General features: G+C 45.8%; 1 protein-coding gene across 9 annotated transcripts in view; it reads left to right on the top strand.

The window, feature by feature from the left end:
* Positions 1–12,653: 12,653 nt before the first annotated feature.
* Positions 12,654–20,813, top strand: part of FLRT2 (fibronectin leucine rich transmembrane protein 2) — a 63,465-nt gene continuing 55,305 nt past the window's right edge. For 3 of the 9 annotated variants that reach the window (XM_064512218.1, XM_064512224.1, XM_064512221.1), the window contains exon 1: positions 16,450–17,080. The gene's annotated coding sequence lies outside the window, so the exon portion shown is untranslated. The other 6 variants (XM_026111219.2, XM_064512222.1, XM_026111235.2 and 3 more) reach the window with 5 other exon arrangements.

Raw genomic sequence — 20,813 nt, 5'->3', positions numbered from 1 at the left:
TTAGGAAATGAAAGGATTGGGAAGAACAACAAAGTATCAAGGGGAAGAAAGCAGACAACATAAGAGTTCAGTCCTCTGAAGCAATATAAAAAAGTTAAGAGCTAATATTAAGAAAGAATTAATCTGCAGCACAGATGAATGAAATAGGCTCAATTATAGGCTCAATTACCTGATTGGCTGCTTCATCAATGCCACTTCATTGGCAGAAAAGTGGTAAAAGCTGGAAAGGGTAATTAAATAGCAGCAAAGAAGGGGCAGTTAAAAGACTCAGATGTCCCACAGCATTGGTCAGGCTAATTAAATAGCAGAAACAAGTAGGCTATGCAATGGCTGGATGAAGAACTGACGAAGTTTGAGACAGAGCTGCAGAGCACGCAAGTCAGAGCTCAGTGCCACCCACAGCCTTGAGGGCTGGAAGAAAGGAGGTCCTTCTGACAGCTGCAGGTGGAAATGGACTTCTCATACTCTACCTAGGCAATACCCATAAATTCATCCTATCCCTGTTGTGTGACTAGTAGTTCCTACTTGAAGTTCAGAGATTTCTCCAGAGTCTTATGCTATATGCTGATGAAGATCAGGCTAACTGCAGAAAGAGTTCCTTCATCTTTTGAAGATGGATAGCTGCCAGTAGTCTTGGACAAGTACCTTTTTCTCCATCATTTCTGAGAATGAATGGCAGTATTGATAACAGGTGATATATTCTACTGCTTTGGATGGAAACTGAGACAGAGGCAGCTGGGAAGTGTGGGTGGATAAGTGACACTTTATTTGACAAGGAACTGGTAGCCAAAAAAATTTAACAAAGAGCAGAAGAGGAAGTTTAAGAGACTTAATGAGCGCAATCCATTTTGCTTGTGAAATGAAGGTTAAGAGGCCATTTGATCATCATTTGTATCGAGGTACATGAAGAAAGCAGTCTTTACTCAAAGTAAGAAGTAATCCAATGGTTGAAAATTCAAGATAGACAAACTCAAATAGGCAATTAGCATTGAAGACAGTTAACCACTACCATGGATTAACAAGAGTTTGGTTATCTTTCCTAACTATGTTCTCTCTCAGCTACAAGCTACTAGGCTTAACACAATTTTAAAGGAAATTGAGCATTCTCTAACCATGTGAGAGGGACACCTTAGATGGTTACACAACTTGTTTTAAAGTGTAAAACCTGTTAAAGATTGTTTAATTTCATGATATAGGGTATGTAAATGCTAGAAATACTTTATTTTTTTATAAAGTGTATTGAAATTAAACTAGTACATGAAAAGTGAGGTATTTCTCACTTTTGAGACTGCTTCTGCTCTTTCTTGTGGTATTTGTTTGCAAGCACTATCAGAAACTTCTGTTTTAATGAAAGCAGAAAACAATTACAAGCTGATATGAAAGCAAACCGAGCCACTGAAGATTTCTTGCTGCCTATCACCACTTCTAGTTAAGAGAATTACTAGAAGCATTTTGTTCATCTGAACTCAACTAGATGAAATGCCTAGGCCTCTGAAACCATCCTGTATGATGTAATAATACCACTCAGATCTGCCTCAATCTGTATTAAAAGCAGAAACAGACCCATGCAGTCATGTTTTCCTTTTGTATCATCATAACTTCATTGACTGTTTAAGTTACACCAGTGCACATCACCTAAAAATCTGAACCATAAAGCATATACTATTTTGTCCTTCTGTAGTTGCCTTCCGCCTGATAACCTCCACCTACTCATGAGAAGGACATCCCTGTGAAGGAAGTTATGTTCATTTGTCCTATTTTAAAGAATAAAGTATCTGCACAGCCCATAATTAATGTTTTTGACATTTACTTCTTTCGAAGCAGGCCTTTAATCTTTGGGTTCTTCATCTGAGCACAAATCATCTTTTTGGACCAAGCTGTGCCAGGCATTGCATGCATACACAAATAGACAGCCTTGCTGAAAACAGTTTTCAAAATTCAATGCAACAAATGTAACAAGTACTTAGGAAGACAAAGGTTTCTGAAGACAAGCATTTAGCACATGAAGAAAAAATTATGAAAAATATTTTAAATAAATAACACTAAATGTCATGATACATAAATAAAAACAATCAAGCATGAAGAATTTCAGTGACAATCACTACCTCCCTCCTACTGGCCACCAATCTAGTCATTATCAGCTGACAACATCACAAAAGAAACCACTTACAAGAATATGGAGTACTTCTGAATTTTAGGTTAGTTCAGGGACAGTGTCCAAAGCAGAAGAGAGAGAATAAAAAAGTATGTAGACAGATATGGGATAACAGATCCCTGGTTCTGTGATTTATCCTCCCTTGTTTTGGCAGATTGGTCACATAGATAAACACATCAGCATTAAGAGTATAAACAGTGGTGTTTAAAACACTTACTAAATGTAAAAGAAAAAAGAGCATTACCAATATTTCCGGGTTAGACCTGCTAGGTACAAACACAGCTGACAATTAAAAAAATTAAAAGTAGAAAGTGCAGAAAGTAATTAGCAATCAGTAACAGTTGAGGAACTGTAAATAACAAGGAAGAATGCAGACAGATATAAAGCATTCAAAATGCTAAGAAATGACAGACAGTTCAATGCAGACAAATGAAATATAATATGACTTTGATAAGCCTTCATGGCACAAGACTACTCTTTGTTCACAATAAAATATGAGGAATAGAGATGAAAACAGATGAAAAATTGAGAGACAAGTCATTGTGCATCATTAATGACTGATAAGAAACAAAGAAGACAGACAAATCAATGCATTTAATAAGTCTTAATAGTTCAAGTGGGTATGTCTGTGGATTAGTATGCACATGCTTCATAAAATATGAGTATTAAGAAAAACAGTGAGAAACAAATGTTTCTTCTTCATGTGCTGTTAAATACAAGGTGTCTTGCTGAGCACTGCTAGTGAAATCAGTTTCCTTGACTTCTGCATCTTCATCCACAATTTTTACTCAAGATACATATCTTGAACAATTGGCCAGGTGGTCTATGGATTTTTTTTTTTTGTACATTTCTGTAAACTGTTAAACAATGGCATAGCCAGAGGTAACAGAATGTTGGCATAGCTGTGCCAATTCTTGATTCATTGCAACAAAAGCAATGTGATCTGAGTCAGCTGATTTGGTGGAGTTTTCCCTGCTCAAGGCAAGAGACCTTTTTCACCCATTTCTCTCACAGGTATAGAACTCCAAATCTGCAATAGTAATCGAGTTCATAGACAGCAACATCACACTCCCTCCTTCATAACAACTACAGGCGAGATTCTCAAACAATCTGTCCCCATGCCTCTGAGGATAGATTTCTTATGATCTGATAAATTTATTAATATTACCACCTGGTTAATCTAGAATAAGCTTAATTAAATCAATCCTCTCAGAGCAGAAACTAAGCAACAGCAAAACTAGGCCCTGAGGATGTGGACAATGGAGGGTACTCAGGCACTGCAACCCTCAAGTATAGCATGGCACAAACATGATGGAGCACTTCTGGCCAGTTAGAATGAATGAAAAAATATATATATGTGAATGCAACCTTTGTAGTAACAAGAATGGAGGCAAAAACAGAACTGGGAGCTCTGATCATTTGCAAGTCACACACTTGAAAATTATGAGAATCAAAACTGCATTTCCAGCAGAAAACAGTATGAAGTGTCTAAAGTAATACTGATTTAGAATTTCTTTTTTCCAGTAATTATCTTATTCCCTTACTTTGTATTGGTTGGTTAGCTAGTTGATTTGTCATTATTTTCCAATTCAAGGATTTGCAATTTTGAAAATTAGAGGTTTATATAAAACCTGTGACTATTGACTCATTTGTAGTGGCAGATCAGAAGAGAGCTGGTTGAAGTTGCTACCCCCCCCAGCTGTCCACTCATCTCTTCTCATTTTCTCTTATCAGGAAGAGCTTTCTGAGACATGCAATAACTCCTGGTAGTCACCAGTTTACAGCCTAGCAGAGGAAGGGAAGCTGAAAAGTTGACCCTGGTCCATACTAATGTCTTTTGCTGTTAACTGCAGAGGTTCAAGAATACATCCTTAGATGCTATTCTAGCCCTAGGGCTAGAAGTACCTGCAAGAGCACAGCAGAAAGCTTTGAGCAATAAACACTTCTACCACCTTAGTTTAGGTGACTGCAATAGTTTCAAAGTCTTAAGCAATCTCCTTACTCTAGGAATTAGCTATGCCAGATTATTATCAAGGGGGGGGGGGGCGGACAATACAGTCATTCACAATGGTAATACTGCATCCCCTCTGAGACTGTTTCAGTCTCATGAATAGTAATGAGAGACTAAGAAAAGTGAAGCACTGATACTATCTTTAATGAGCTTAAAAACATTCTCACACATATTTGACATGATTATTCATCTATTAACTGTAATAAACTAGCTAGCATGGATTGGTAAAGTCATCTACTGTCTGAGAACACAGCAGAAGCTTGTGTTGTGCTCATAAAATGGGCCTTCATAAATGATGTAGGATGCGTCATTCATCTACTAGCCTGAAAACATTACCTGTTTGTAGGAAATCAAGTATGCAGTTCCTGGTGGTTAATATGTTAGAGTATCTGGGCCCTGAGAGCACCCATAGGCCTTGACTACCCTGACCAGCCTCCCTGGGACCGCCCCCCCCCTCCCCCCCCCCCCACACAAACACTCTGCCCTAGGCCAGGGGTCACATTTCAGTACAGGCATACCTGTTTCCAGCTCTGTCTTCTGGACGGACCTTGGTGTTACAAGCAAAACAGTCTCTCCTGCTCTGCCAAGCAGTCCCTTCAGGGGTGTACCTGCTCCAGCATGGACTCCTCCATAAGCTGCAGCCCCTTCGGTGGTGTACCTGCTCCAGCATGGAGAGCCTCCTTCCAGGAGTGCGCGTTTCATCATGTCTCCAGCAATGTCCCCTTTGCTTGCCTCTCCTCTCTTGTGTGTCTCCAAACTGATCTCTCTGCACTTCTCAGGTGTCTCCTCTCATAAGCACTGTCCTGCTTCTCCTCCTGCATCTCTCACCCCCTGCAGGGACTGCCCTTTCTTAAATACATGAGCAGTAGCAACACATTCTCCTCCAAGTGTGAGTTTTGGCAAGCAGCAGGTTGTTCCCGTCCACTGCAGAGCCCACTGGAAATGGCTGTGAGTGGCACAGGGCAGTTCGCGGCCTTCTTCCACACAATACTGCTCACCCTGCAAACAAAACCCTGCTTTTTAAGCCAAAAACATCCTACCCCTTGCCTCCGAGAAACACATTTGAGAGGGTTTGAATATACATCCACTGTAAACACTACTTTTATCATCATAACCTCAATATCCATGCATTATAAGCTTTACACTTTCTCCCAGACAATAGGGATTGGCACTGTTACAGTGTGTACACACACAGTAGAACTCTACCCCATGCCCTTGGGAGCCAAACTATCATGGTTAACCCCATTAGGGGCAGAAGGTCCAACAGTTTGAAGATACCTATTACCATCTCCACCCCTTGTTTCTACAGACTATATTATTCAGTTTAACATCATAATAATCTGAACTCTTATAATAAACTTAAGGTCTTGTCCCTGCAAATCACATAGCCAAGACTAAATAGCACACCACGGTCTGAATATCCAGTCATTACAAACTGGACACTCTGTCTCTTCACAGGGATATCTCCTTTCTGGGATCGGCAGGATCACTCCATTGCTCCACATACACCTCCAGCAGCTGGTCCCCAAGCCCTCCTTCATTGTGCAGGGAGGCGTTTGCAAGTGGCCTAGTCCCCAAGCTCTCCTCTCTGGAGCCATTAGCTGTATCCCAGTGGATCCGGTTTCCCAGCACCACCATAGCCACTGCAGGGGCATCTCCCTGAAGCAGCAGCTGGAAGCACCCTGCATTTAAGTTCGCTTTGAGTGAAGGTCCGTTGAGTGCTCACACTCAGGTGAGGTGCTCCTGTTTCCGCAGGTCAGCTTAACCACCAGCCAGAAAGGGCTCTATTTTTAACCCGCAAAGTCCTCCGCCCTCACCCCAGGGGCTGGGCCCCCACCCCCCACCCCAGGCCAGTCACTCCCAGCTCTCCAGCGGCCCCACGCTGGGCACCAACTAATGCCTTGGTCAGCAAGCCATCAGCCTGATGGGACTCTTCGCAGCTCAGCATCCCGGCCGCCCTGGAGCCCCGCTGGGGGCGCATAGTGAGCCCTGCTGCACCTTGCGGCACAGCAGCTCCTTCCCCAGCAGCGTCGCAGCCACCGCCACCCGCAGCTCCAGGCTGGTGTTCTCAGGTCCCACACACAGAGGTGGCCACAGCTCCAGGCCACCAGGGCGGCAGCTCTAAGCTAGGCCCATCCCAGGTCTTCCCAGCCACCTCTCCATCCGCAAGAGCTCTCTCAGCTCCCTTCACACCAGGACCTCCGTACACCACGGCACAACAGGAGCAGCTCCTCCACAGCCTCAGCCACCACGACTACGCCAGGCCATGCCCAGCCCATGTGCTGCCCATGCTCTCCAACAGCTACTGCCGCAGGCAGGTCAGTCTCTCCAGCTCTGCTGAGCAGCCACCTCAGGCTGCACCTGCACCAACGTGGCTCACCGATGGGCCACAGCCCCTCAGAGGCACATCTGCTCCAGCAGGCACCCGCACAGGCCACAGCCCCTCAGAGGCACACCCCTGCCCCACAGAGTGCCTCCCACCCTGGCCCCCACAACAACACCCCCTTCCTAGTGCTGTTCACCCCCCACCCGAATAGGCCTCGGCTATGGGGGGGGGGGGCCAGGGCCACGTGCTCTTCTGATTGGTTGAAGGTTCCGCAGCGGGCTGTGTCCGTTAGGGAACCAGCTGGAACCAGCCCAGGGCAGGTCGTTGCCGCCTCCCACGCAGGGCAGTGCTGCAGCCCCGGCAGCTGAAGTGCTGCTGTTTATACCTGGCGCAGGTGGGTGTGTGTCACAGCCCTGTCTCCAGCTCTGCGTGCTGTTGTGCCCAACTAGGCTCCCTGGATGGATCTTGAGGCAGACTGGCTGCTTTGCTGTTCCTGGGTCTGTTAGCGGACCCTGTTACCAGCAGACTGCCCTCATGGTGGTACCGCCTCTGCCTGTGGTCACCCTTGGCTCCCAGATTGTCCTCCGTGGAGCAGCCTGCTCTGCTGCTGCTTGACAGTGAGTTGGACAGTAAGCTGGTAATCACGTAAAAGCCAAGACTGGCCATAACAAAATTTGATAGCCAAGAAGTAGGGACCAGAGAAATCTGAGAACAATGGCAGTGGAACTGTATAATTAGCCTGTTTGTTCAATCGTGGTTGAGTTTAACAGTGTTGAACAAATGCATAAAAAAAACTTTTAAAATGTTCCTGCGGTGAAAACCCAACTTGCCTCTGAGCTTGCAGAAGTCCATCCCTCTGCTGAATGAATGCTGACAACAATGCACATGCTTCGAAAATAAAATGGATGGGTCAATTCCTGAAAATGCTCTTTCTCCTGAAAACTCATTTTGTTTGGACTCTCTAAAAGTTACCAATAAACTACTACACACTCAAGCTTCTTTATTCTCTTCAGGGACAGCTTCACTGCCTTTTCTAACTCTACCAAAAAGAATAGTTATAACTTCTTACTATTCCTTTTTGCCTGAAGTACAGAAAGGAAGATCATTTTATGATATAAGTAAAAGTTTCAGTTTGTCCTGGGGGCATATTCCTGACTATTCTTAGTAACTACTCTGCGGAGGACATTCTGCATGCGGTGTGTTTAACCGAATAAACCCATACTTGATTCTAGGCGAAAAGTATCACGACCAAGTAAGCAGAGTTAACTGAAGACAAAAGTCATTGTGACTTGAGGAAGACTCCCTTTGAGTCAAAAGCAAAGAAGCAGACTGAACCAAGTATTGCTTTTAATTCAGCAAGGTAATATAAAAAATATTGGGATATGAGCCACAAAAACCTTCTCATGTGCTACATGTGTACAGCAGTTTTTTATATAAAATGATCAGGACTCATCACAGGCTGAATGCATGTCGTACATGTAAAGCTGATACAGGTCATTCCCTAGGGACTGTTCAAGGTCTTGAGAATTGTGGACACTGCAAAATGAAAAACTAAGAGAAGTAGAATTATTATTTTCTAACAGCTATTCCTACCTGAATTAAACAAACTCTAAATTGGTAATCCTGGTGCAATTTTGCAAATAGATTTTCTCACCAGACTGTTTCCTTCAGTATTCCATTGGTGCGATAAAACTCAGAACCCTTCCAAGTTCTTCTGTAGTACAGGAATTAAATTAAGACAAATTTGGCTGATGCTAGTGATAAAGTATTCTTCATAGCCTCGATGCAGTAAGTAGCCTCATACCTTTCAGCAGGGTATTTCTGCTTCCAGGTAGTACACACACCTCATTAAAGCACACCCCTTTATTTCTTTGCCAGCAGGCAATATTTACCTGGGTGGGTGATGAATGTTTTGCTGGTTTGGCAGATCTATTCAGAGATCCTTGTTCCCTCTACCAACAGTTCCTCTAAGTCTAAAAGGCAAGACCTGTTTACAGCAAAACTATTAAAAGTGGCATATTCTCTAGATTTAACTACTGGACCCTGAGAATGAGTTTAGGACTGAACAAAATGAAGCTGGTGCCCTATGTTTTGAAACTGCTCAAAGAGTTGCTGACTGCTCTGACAACCTTTTTATCCCCCTCAGTCCACAAATCTGTGACATGGGTGCTTTGTACTGCTGAAGAGCAAGACAAATGGTTTCACAAGATATTTTCACTACCTCAAAATCCTCTCAAAGACCCGAAAGCTTAGTGCCAATTTATCAGGATGCAAAACAGATACCATCTGCTTAGTCGTTCTGCCTGGATTTTTTTTGCTTTCCTTTCCGGTGATCAGTCTGTACCATGGTAACAACCTTTTCTGCCCTCAAGTAATAGCCATTGGAAATAGGACCTTCTGACAGAGCAGCATGCAGAGATTGTTGCTCATTTATTTCTGAGTTTGGAGGTTTAATAATGTAGCCCCCAATTCTTGATCCTTGATTGTCAAGGTAATGTCTATACCTTGTGAAGGAAATTGAATCTGATTTTACTTTTTGCCTATCCCTTTTGCAGCAATACGTTCTAAAATAAGCAAACAGGAAGGGTTAGAAAAGGCTTCACAAAATGGCATCACCTCTTTGTCATAATTAAGGAATTAATCCAGAAAAAGCAAAAATCAGTAAGTTTCAATAGAAAATCTACATTCTTTTTTTGTATCCTGTTACATATAATTAGCTTATACTAGAATTGAAGGAGGGTTAACAACTGTTACTAGATAGAGCTCAAGGTTTTTTGATACATTTTAGAACACAATTTGCTAGTCTTATGTGAGGTTCTGCATGGAAGTCAATAAAATCAGCTTTAAGAGTTATGCTAGGAGAACTGGGGTCTATAATAACACAGCATTTTAGCTTTTTTTGATGTTATCACTTTAAACAGTATTGCAAGAGAAACTTTGACCATGCTAATTATTTTAAAACAAGTTTCTCCTCTCTGACTTCTGTAAATCACCACACTTATAAAATCTGTCCTTTCGTGTTTACTGAGCTGAGAGGATACTGGATCCTGTTACATCATTTATAATGACCTTTCCATAATTGTAATAGTCCCCTTGAAAACAAAAAAAGTTGCAGGAAAGAACTTAACAGTGACAGCAGTGAAAGAATGAGTTCAGCCTGCTGAATCTGTGGATAAGAAGTACAAATGAATCAGTTTTTTAATCGGTAGAAAATTAGACTGAGTAAGCTCTTGAGGTCCCTTGGGAGATAGGGCAGATGGCCTTGTGATCAGCAAGTGATGCTGTTTCTGGAGTAGATTGATAGCCCGCCTTCTAGCCTTCTCCCCTTAAAATGAAAGAAGAGGGATGAATGCATAAATGAATGCTGTGTGAATTTCACGGAGGTGTTTTTTCAGTTCTATATAGTGCAGCCAGAGTATGTGTCTGATCGAAGTGTGTAGATTGTTTTCCAAAAGGGTAAAGGTTCAGTCACAGAACCAGGGATGGAAAATTTTCCTTTATTTCAAAGTCTGGCTGTGATGGTGAAAAGGACCTTAATGATTTTGTTTAGAGTCTGTTAAAGAAACAACTTACCTGGATCATTTTTATGCTATTCACAAAGTTTTACTTACGCTTTCCAGTCCCACTGTGGTGAGCAGTTAGGCAATAATAAATAAGCTTTCTTTTTTTCTCAGGTGTGTTGATTTCAGCCAAATGCTTTTCTTGTCCTTCCATTTTTTGCCTCATATTTTGCATACATGAAAAAACAGCCAACGCATAGCAATGTTAAATTACCACCACATTCATATGCCCCTTATGATTTAGCCATTTAAATGACCTAAATTTGATCAGATGCAATTAATTGTTGGCTGGATTATTCTGTATATGTGCAGCTGTTTTCAGCATAAAAATTAAGATGAGCAACTGACAATTTATCTGTAGAATTTTTCTCTTCTCTACGATCTCTTTATTTGCAATGAGAAAGCACAACATGCAACATGATTTGTCATAGTTTACTTTGGTCACAAAGCATGGTCAGAAAGAGGGGTGTTTTTTTTGCTTTTAAAGTACAATAAAATGTTATAGTCAAGACTTCCTGACTTACCTGTTTATCTGTTTCCAAAGTGTCTGCCATCAGATGGCATCTAGATGGCTCTATTTGTGATTTGAACCATATTTGACAAGAGTCTCTAAGGTGTTCATAAGGAAAGGAAAAGTGAGATTTTTCAGCAAATTTTGACCAGCTTATTTCCTGGTTTCACTGGAAATCAACTTGACAAAGAGGTTGCAAACAGAAAACTTTGAAATATCCTCCTCAGGCTTAAAGACAAAAAGAGATCTACAAGACTCCCAGGTTCCTCTGTCTCCTGGGACACATCTGTGAAGGATGGCCAAAGGCAACTCTTAGAAACAGTTTGTCATGATACCGTCAAAAGCTAAATGCAGAAATCCCTTGGAGTAAAGAAAGGAGAGCCTCTACTAGGTCAAGGCTATGAAGTGCAGCACCCCAAGGCACTATGCATACTATTACAAGGTGGTACCTAAAAACACATACAAGTCAAAAACCAGAAGGCGTTGTCGGCTGAGGGGAAAGGAGGAGGGAAAGAAGAGTTGGTGAGACACTCAAAAATGAGGACAGGCTGATGACGTATTTTTGTTTTGTTACTGTTTAATTTTATTTAGAAATAAAATCCAATCCCTGCACTCCAAAATCGTAGAAATTTACCATTTGAGAGTCATATCACAAATTGTATTGAAGTCTTGGTTGCAGAACCAATATGGTATTTACATTTTAAGCTCACAATAGAAGTGAGAGCTCAGAGAAAATATGTTGAGTGTGGGTTTTTTCCCTAGTCTAGTGTAGTTCTAGTCAAAGTAATTCATTTGTTTTAAGTTGCCATAGAACACATTTAACTCTTCATCTTTTCTAGAATTCAAAATAGAATATAATCATGACTGAAAAACTATTGGTCTGTCATCACATATGCTTTTGTGTCCGTTAAATACAGCCAGGAAATAAGCTAGACAAAATCAATCTAAGATCAAGATTTTCTAAAGTTCCTTGTCCCTATCCTTCCCCTTCCCTTCCCTTCCCTTCCCTTCCCTTCCCAATTTTACCAAAAATTTGGTGAAGAATTCATATTGTAATTTTTCATTCTGTCTACTGTGTGAATTTAAGGCCTAATCCAAAGTCTGTTGACACAAATAGAAATTATTCAGTATGCTTTAGACCAGCCTTCCAGTTACAGAAATACTTCTAGCTCCTTCTACCCTGTCTCTTGCAAGCTGCATATATCGTTCTAACAATACAGCTGAAAAAAAGACATTTGTGATGAAAGGTCGCTTTTATTTTTGTGATTTTTTTAATGTTATACTATTTCACATTCTCTTACAATAATTGAGGTTGTATTATGGATCACTGGACCATCACTCCAGGCTAGCCATCTTGTATGATCACAGACAATTTAAAGAGAATATATTTCTATATTCTCCTTTCAGTTTACGGGCTTTCAACCATGCAAAGCAGTTTGTTAAAAAAAACGCTCCACACATTTATAGTAGAGAAAAAATGTTTAAACTACAAGTAATCAGACTATAGCCAAGATTAATAATTGAAGGGGGGGAGCAGCTTAAACACAACGTGGTGGAGGGAGAAAATGGGGGAAGTTTTGCCAGGCAGTTGTGCTAGCAGCCCTCGGGCAGGCGGCAGCGCGGCTGCGGCGCTGCCGGGCGGCGGAGCGGAGCGCTGGGCTCTGCTGCCCCCTTGGCCGAGCGCGAGGACGTGCAGGCAGCCGCCCGTCCCTCCGCCCGCCGCGGGCTCCGCGCGCAGCCAGCTGCGGGGGCTTCCAGTTTACGAGGTTGCCACTTTGCACGCAAGCGGGACAGTGGAAACGGTAGTCCTGACTGTGTAACCTGAATCGATCAAGCCTAATCACCCTCTCCACTTATGTCATCAGTTATTATAAACAGGACAAGAATAAAGGCTCTTTGGGGGGGGAAGGGGGAGAGGAGGTATTTCTCAGAGGAGGTTTGTCTGCCTTTTCGAAACTTAGAAATGTCGGGGGGGAAGCAAGTAATGTTTTCTGACCATTTGCTTATTACATGATTCTTCTCTGTCTTTGTCCGGTCTTATCTTATACCTTTAATGAAGAGAGAAATCAGATCCCCTTCGTGCGCACCAGCCTGCCTCTGTGTCCTTTCTGCTGTGTGACCATTGCAAGGCTGGGGCTCTGGAAGGAACTCCCTGCAGACCATCCCACATCCAGGCTCCGACTGTCATTCAGCTGCAATTAGAGGTCCCCCCTCTTTATGGAGGCAGAGAAGGGAGCAGAAACAGCATAATTTACTGAAAAAAATATTTATAAATGAATAATAGAAAACCAACGGAGTTCGCTAATGCCTACATCTTCGTGTTACAAGTGCTGACAGCGTCGTCTCTCCATCAGGCGCCAAGCCAGTGGTATTGAGTTTGGAAAGGTTTCGTGCATTTCATTTCATCTTTGGATTGCACATGCTTGCTTTCTCATTTTAAGACTTTTTTCTGCTTCGGAGGAAACATGTTCTGACATGCTGGAGTTTGCTGGTGGTAAATATTTCCTTTGACTACAAAGTGCATCTGTGAAAAAGACTTTCATTTTTTTTCCCCATGGCAATACATTTCTTTCTGGCTTGCTCCTTTCTCTGTTGTTATTGATAACCTGCAAACGACTTGAATCGGAAGGTCTGAGTGAAATAGCACTTTCAGATCTGTACTTTCAGCTGCATCATGCTGAGGAAAGCGCAGAAGCTCTGTGTATGCATGTGCGAGAGATTTTAGAGTGCTGTGTATGACAGTTTGCATACCAGACTCTGACAAAGTAGGGACCACAGGTAAGTCCCCAAGAGATCTCCCTTGCTGTGGGGATTTTTCCAGCCCCTAACCACCGAGGAGAAATATCCAGCTCTCCAACTGCTCCCCAGAGTTGATGCTTCTGATTTGTTTCAATTGAAAATAACCAAGAATAGAAACTGGCACGTAATGAGAAGTCCTCAGCCAAGCAACTGTGTGTGTTGTGATTGCTCTCAAATGAGCACTCCCACACGGGCTGAGGTCTCAGTGCCCATGCGACAGAAAGGCCTGTAAAGGGTTAAGCCGCTGACTTGCTTGCTAGGCAAAGTTTGAGGAAGAATATGTCTAAGGCTCGGTACGCTGCAGCCACACGTTTGAAATCTGTCACCCTCACTTAGGAGCTCTGCATCTCTGGTTGTCAGCAGTGAATAATGATCACACGTCGATAAGATCGCGCTGTGGCGTTGCGCCGGAGTCGCCAGGGGAAGGGCCGAAAGGAAATTACCAGGCGTTTAACCACTTGAGCCGGCCGTTCTTCAGTGTCATCAGTGGGGTGCCAGGGCTAAATGACCGGCTGGACAGCAGCTTGGAAAGCAAATTTCCTTCCTCTTTGCCTTGAGAGCAACCTTGGGTGATGGTTAGCATTGGCAGCTATGGAAAAAAGAGACCTTGGTGGTGATCCTTAAAACAATACCATGCCGGAGCCCAGCGGTTCTGCCACCTTCTCCCCTTTCAACCTGCCTGACCCGGTGGGCTTTGGGTGATCTCCGAGAAGGACCTACCTCAGCGGAAGCAGGTAATGGCTAGTTAAGTCACTTTTCGACTGACACGATCTTGATTTGACCAAAGTGTGTCCTGAGTATCTTCCTCTAATTTGATGTGCGGGCTGAGTAGGGGGCCGGAGGCAGAGAGGGATAGTCTCTCTCTGAGACTCTGGGGCATGGCAGCAGCCTGCAGCCTTGCAGAAGTTTTTTAGCGTTCCCACTTTACTCCGTGACGGGGGGGGGCAGAAATGTTTGTGATCGGCCCACATCTGCTTTGTTTTATGTGTTATCGACAGGATACTAATACCGGGAACGCAGAGAAAGAAAGGACGGGTGGAGAGAGGATGAGGAAGGTTTAGAAGGGGGAATTTGTCAGGGTAAATTGCACCGGCTGTCCATCAGCTTCGGGAAGGAGGTATAAATCATGTGCAGGGAGGTGCTTTGAAAAGTATGCAGGGAGAAAAAATAGAAAAAGAGGAACAGCAAAAGAAGACAGGTCTTAAAAATGAGGACCCAAAGCAACCTTTGAAAGAGATTGTTCATTCGCCTTTGGACCCCTACGGGGCTCCTGCTCCTTTCATTCCTGGGGTCCAGCTGGGATCTGCGGGCAGAGACTCCACTTGAGAGCTGCCTCGTCCCTGCCGGGCAGGTCGGCTGCCTCCGCGGGCCGGCGCCGTTCAGACCCGCTCCCCCTCGAGCTGGCCGAGTCGTGCGGAGCGCACCGGCCTCCCCTCCATCCCGGGGTGCTGCAGCAGACCCCGGCCCCACGAGGCACCGGTATGGGGGGGAGCGGGGGGTCTCGCCGAGTCCCCCGAGAAATGCCAGGCTACCTGCGCTCCCCCTCCGCGCCCCCCGCCATTGCCCCTCGCATCCGCGTAGGCGGAGGAGCTGGGCGGCACCGCGCTGGGGCAACCTCTCCTAGCGGGCAGGCAGCACGGCGCGGCTCGGCATCTGAGCGCGCTATGAATAACCCGGCTCACTCCTATGCCCCTCGGAGGGCGGGGGGCGGCCGGGCCGCAGGATCCCGCGCCGGGCACGCACGGCGCCGGGCTGACCCCCGCCCCGGGCTGCGCGCCCAGCTCCCCGGCACGGCCGAGCCAGCCTCTGAAGCCGGGGATAACTTAGCCCTCCCCGAGTGAGTGGCGAAGGAGGTGCGGGACAATGGCGAGTGATTCAGCTTTTGAGGTACGGCTGAGCAGAAAATCCAAGCTAGTGTGCAGCCAGGGGTGAGGGGGAAGCAAACCCCGAGGCGTTTCTGCTGCCTCTTCTAGTTCCTCGACACATGGCATTGATCAGCTCGCCTCTTCTCTCCTCCGTCCCTCCCCATCCCCTCTCTTAAAGTAACTCGCAGCAAAAGTCGTATTGTGCGTTTTCTTTAATAATGGAGGAGTTTTAGGTAGTTTCACATCTCTTCGCACACCCCACGTCCTACCTTGACGACTCTATCCTATCGCTCAAATGCTCCTCGGAATTACATAGTCCTGTCTTTACCTGGACTTGTCAGAACAAGGCAGGAGCTTACTAGGCAGCGGGGCGGCGGGGGAAGGGTTACCCCGAAACAAGCGCAGACAACCTGGAATGCGCACACACAGGCGCGCGCGCGCGCACACGCACACGCACACGCACACACACACACACAGACACGCACGCACACACACACACACACACACACACAGACACGCACGCACGCACACACACACACACACAAACACGGGCGCGCACACACACACGGACACACACACACTCTCTAAAGGTGCTGAAGGAGACATTAGTATGGGGCGGGGGGAAGGTTGTTAGCACTTTGGGGGAAAAGGTGGTTTCTCCAGCAGTTTTAGTCTTTCTGAGTGATCATAGAAATCAGACGGAATATTAAAGGAGGTCCATCTCTTCCCCGAGGGCTGGACTTGCCTTTATCCTGTTACATTTATTCCGTGCTGCTACTGCCTACCTAAAAGTTCGCCGGGGAAAAGGAGAGGGAGAGAAGAAGGGAGGAGAGGAGGGGGCGGGTTCGGCGGCGGCTGCACATGAAATAACGCCATGTTGGTGGAGAGCGCGGCTGTAATTACTGCTAGCGGGGGCATCTCCCGGCTCGGGGCGCAGCTCGGGGGCTTGCTGCTCTTTCAGCTCGCTGCCTGCCTTCCCTTCCGGCACCCCCCAGAGCCCCCGGAGCAGCGGAGCCGAGGTGGCCCCGCTGCGAAGGGCGGCGAGAGCGCGCCCCGGTCGCAGTCCCGCGCCCTCCCTTCGCGCAGTCCCGGCCAGAGGGGCTCGGCGGCGCCGCGGGGGGGTCACCCGGGCTGCGCGCCCCCGCCGCGGGGGCGGGGGGTGTCCCGGGCTGCGCGCCCCCGCCGGGGGGGGGTGTCCGGGGCTGCACGCCCCCGCCGCGGGCGCGGCCCCGCATAGGCCCCCTCGCCGCGAGCGGGGACGCGGGGGGCGAGTCCAGGGAGACGGAGCTCGCTAAACTGCCCTCAGGGAGCAACGGGTTAAGGGGGGGGGGAGAGCAAAAGAAAACCTAGCCTGACTTTGCCTCTTGGAAAGCTCTAGGTTGCAGCCCTGCCTTCCAAGCATTCTTTAAACTAGAAATGTGGGAGGGACTCCAGGAGAGAGAGAGAGAGATGGCTATCAACTGAATTCATTACTGTAAACATCTCCCTGGGGTGTCAGGCAGGGAGCAAAAAAAGGCACGACTTACATTAGCAGGGAATAGTCAGATCTGAGGCATCATTACTGCTAGGAGCAGCGTGCAATCCCGGCTGAAGGCAGGCGCAGGACTTGGAGAGACTGACACACGCTCGCACATATACTCACATATATGTGTCCGATGCCTCCTCCGACTTCTGAGGGTCCTGGTTCTCTGTGCCTGCTCCTCATGTGATCCTCCTACCACCTCCAGGGGACATAGAGAGAAAAAAAAAGAAAGAGAAAAAAAGACCAGGCATACCCGCCATCCCTTCTCATTTATTTTTCACCGGAGAAGGAGGAGCGGCGGGGGGAAGAGCGAGCGGATCGAGGAGAGAAAGTGCGTTGGGGATGCCAGAGCCGCGGGCTGCGCGCCGGAGGAGGAGGTGGCGGAGAAGGGGGGAGGACGATGCAGCTGCCTCGTAAGGGAGGAAGGCGCGGGAGGCGCGGGGGTCGCTCCGGTCCCCGGCGGGGAGCGGGCCCGCGGGGCCGGCCGGGAGCGGCGCTGGGCGGCCGCGCTGCGCGGCGGGCGGCGGCCACCACCGAGGAGCGGCGGCGGCGGAAAAGTTTTGGTGTGGGGGGCAAGAGGCGCGGAGGGGGATTATGATCGGTGCCGGCGAGGGATTCCCAGACGCCGCCAGGTACAGTCGGGATTTCATTTCTTTCTCTTCTCCCTCCCGGTAATCCTAGTCCCCGGGCGGTGTAGAGCCCCGCTGCGCTTTGCCTTCCCCGCGGAGGCGAGTTGACCGGCCGGGATCAGGTGCTGCGTGGGAAACACCGCAGCCGCCTCGTTCGGGACCTGTGTCAGCGAGCGTGGGGCACCGGGCGCGCACCGCACGGGCTCATGAACGGTGGGCGGCAAGTGCTGGGGTCTCCCGGCTGTTTGGTGCCGGCCTGGCTGTCAGCGGAGCCCGCAGCTGCGGCGGGGCGCCCGGGGCCCCCGGTGGCCGCACGCCCGGGCGCATCGCGGCGCCGCGAGGCGGGTGCCGCCAGCGGCCCCCCCGCGGCGCCCGAGCCCGTGCGGGGCGCTCGGGGCCGGGGCAGCCGCCTGGCAGAGTGCGTGCGGTGTTAGTGCTGTTCTCGGGGCGGTGGTTTTAAGAAACGGGAACTTTAAAAGATGAGCCTTGCTCGAAAGAGAAAGTAGGTTTAGCTCCGCGCCGGCGAGTGCTGAGAAATCTGGAGGCCGGGGGGAGCGGGGAAGTGTGAACGGCAGGAGGATCCACCAGACCCGGTCGGCAGCTGCAGCAGCGGGGGCTGCTCGGAGGGTGGGGGGGGGCGAGGTGAAGGGAATTGGATCAGGACTCTGAATACAAAGGAGCCCCTCATAGACCTGCTGAATTAGATAGTGGTCGCTGGTAAAATAATAATAAATAATGCGGAGAGGGGGAGGGGAAGAACGAACAAAAAAAGCACATCCCGAAACAGAAGTCCAGCAGCTGAAAAGACCTCTCTACCACGTGAGATAAAACCCCTTAAAAGATAAAAAAAATCAGCAGCAAAGTAAGGGAGAAGCCCTCCACTTTCTTTTCGGAGTGGGAATCAGTCAACAGGAGCTTTTAATTAATTTTAATGGAGGAAATCTGTTTTAAGGCTTACAATAAGCTCATAAATCCAAGGCACAAATCCGTGTAAATTCCTGTACTGTGTGTGGAAGGTACTGATTAGATTTCTTCAGATGCTGCTTTTTGCAATGCAGAGCTCAGCTAAATAGAAAGGGAGAAGTTCCTTGCATGAGAAGCAGGAAAAGATACTAGAGCAAGTCAGACCGCTGTCTCTCACACACAGGCATGCACACAGACACACAAGCACACAGAAAGACAGGGTGTGTGTTAAAGAGAGGTTTATTTACTGCATCTAACTTCTCAGTGCTTGCAGGGAAAATAAAACCAATTTAGAGGTTGAGATTGATCCCTACTCAGGTAAAAAAAAAAACAAACAAACAAAAAAAAACCTTCCCTGGACTTCATTCATTGCTTCATTCTCTGACGTGGTCTTTCTCCAAGAGTACCTTTATATAATTTCGTTTTCAGGGGAAATTCATTAATTGGTTCGAAAATACATATATTTGGAAGGGGGAAAAATCCACCCTGGCATTTTTTCAAATCATTTTAAAGGTACTGCACTTACATCCCTGCCTACCTATCTTTCCTTCCTTCCTTAAGAGCCAATGTATACAATGTTATCACTGAGACATAATCTTTGCCTCACCAAAAAGATACAACTGATGTTATTTGAAAGTCACCATTTCTAAGTGTGAAAGGTGATGTTAAAATGTTAATGATGATTTTGTTCCTGAAAATGGTGCAGGAGGAGAAATTTCAAGCATCTTTACCATTTGTAGGAGATTTGCTATTTAAACTGGTAGCTAAAAGTAAGAGAGCGCAGGCCTGGAATACTAGATGTGAAGCAAGTCAAATCACTGAGTAAATACTGTGTCTGTAAAACTACCTGTGACTAGACCAGTCATCAGTGTTTTCCAAAGTCCAAGGCTGTATCAAGAAAAAATGGTGCTGGAATGCACTCAGCATTCTTGAAAGACTCCTCACACACACATGCACCCTGTATTTTGTATAAGGTGATGTTATCTGTGTTTGGCTTGGAGAATCTGGATCTAATTTGAGCCACTGTTGCAAGTCACATTTATATCCTGGCCTGCTGGATAGTTTGATTTAGGACGTAGACGTATCTCTTTTGCGCAACCCTACACTCTCAGTTGGAATCTGCATTACACAGGCTATGGTTTCCATTGAGAATCAAGAATGTGCTTGTCTTTGACTGCTTAAAATAGCAGTATCTAAAGTGTAGGATGTCATTAGGGCTGACTTCCCTACCCTTCCCATAGAAATGAAGGATAGTCTTAGTCTTACCAAGTCAAGAAAACATAAAGGAGTTCAAACAAATATCACCATCAGGCTTTTCCTGTACTGCACTTTTTATTTAAAGGACTAGAAAGAAGGTACACTTAAGATAATATTGTTTCCAGGAAGATGAGAGCTTTATTTCTTAATCATTTCTCTTACCTCTTTAATCTCAAAGTGAGTTCATTTTTCACTAGATTACTTTCATATAACTTTGAGGCTTCTACCAGACTGATTCAAATCCAGTCCATTAGTGACCTCTATCTGTGAGAAGTGTATAGTCATTGGGTTTTTTGTTTTTCTTTTTTACTCTCTTCACCATAGTAGATTGGAAACAGAAGCTATGAATTGCTTTGCCTTTTTATACATGCAAATCGCCTGGCTCACCAGGTTGCCAATGTCATATCCATTATGGACAACATGATTTCTTAGCAATTTAAACAGGAAAACAAGAAAACTGAACTGTAGTTCCAAATGTGTATTGAGAACTGGAACTCTAATGTCAGATAGCTATTCCAGGAAACACTGATAATATGATAACATTTGCAAAAAAAAAAAATCAGAAAAATAAAAACTATCGAGTGCTATTGAACATCAATAATAAAAGAAGTGCATTTATGTTCGTCTGATGGTTTAATACTTACTCTAAAGCTGGCTGACTGTATGTGAAATTTTATTGCCCCTGAGTGCTTACATAATAACTGAAACTTGAGACAAACACTCAGACCAGATATACTATAAGTAGACTTTATAGTAGCAGGGTGTTTAAAAAATGTAGAAAAAAATCCAGCTGTGTCTATATTAGGAATACATGTCAGAGATCAAGGAAAAGGGGGTCTTTATAAACAGATGGTCTCTTTTAGGGGATTATTAAACCCAGCTTCCCAATACTAATTTGTCTCTTGTTTATATCCACAGCTATATTCCATGTTTTAGTTAGTGATTGTAAATGGCAGTTGAGGACTTGATCAGCAATATTTTTGAGTAGGTGAATACCATTGTTTGACATTTCCCAGATTGTAGTTGATTACCTTAGTGCTTGGTAATACGGTGTTTTTAGGTGTTTTTTTCCCTCCCCTTTGGGCAGTCTTTTCAAGAGCCTTTCTGTCAATGTTATTTATTTATTTCCTCAAGAAACCAAAAGAACTGGAACTTACCCCAAAGGTTTAAAAATTGCATTTTCTTTTCTTCTAGTAAAACAAATATTTGTATTTT

The sequence above is a fragment of the Dromaius novaehollandiae genome, chromosome 5 (genome assembly GCF_036370855.1).
Source record: "Dromaius novaehollandiae isolate bDroNov1 chromosome 5, bDroNov1.hap1, whole genome shotgun sequence".
In the NCBI taxonomy this organism is placed as follows: domain Eukaryota; kingdom Metazoa; phylum Chordata; class Aves; order Casuariiformes; family Dromaiidae; genus Dromaius; species Dromaius novaehollandiae.
This window is presented reverse-complemented; position numbering and strand designations above follow the sequence as displayed.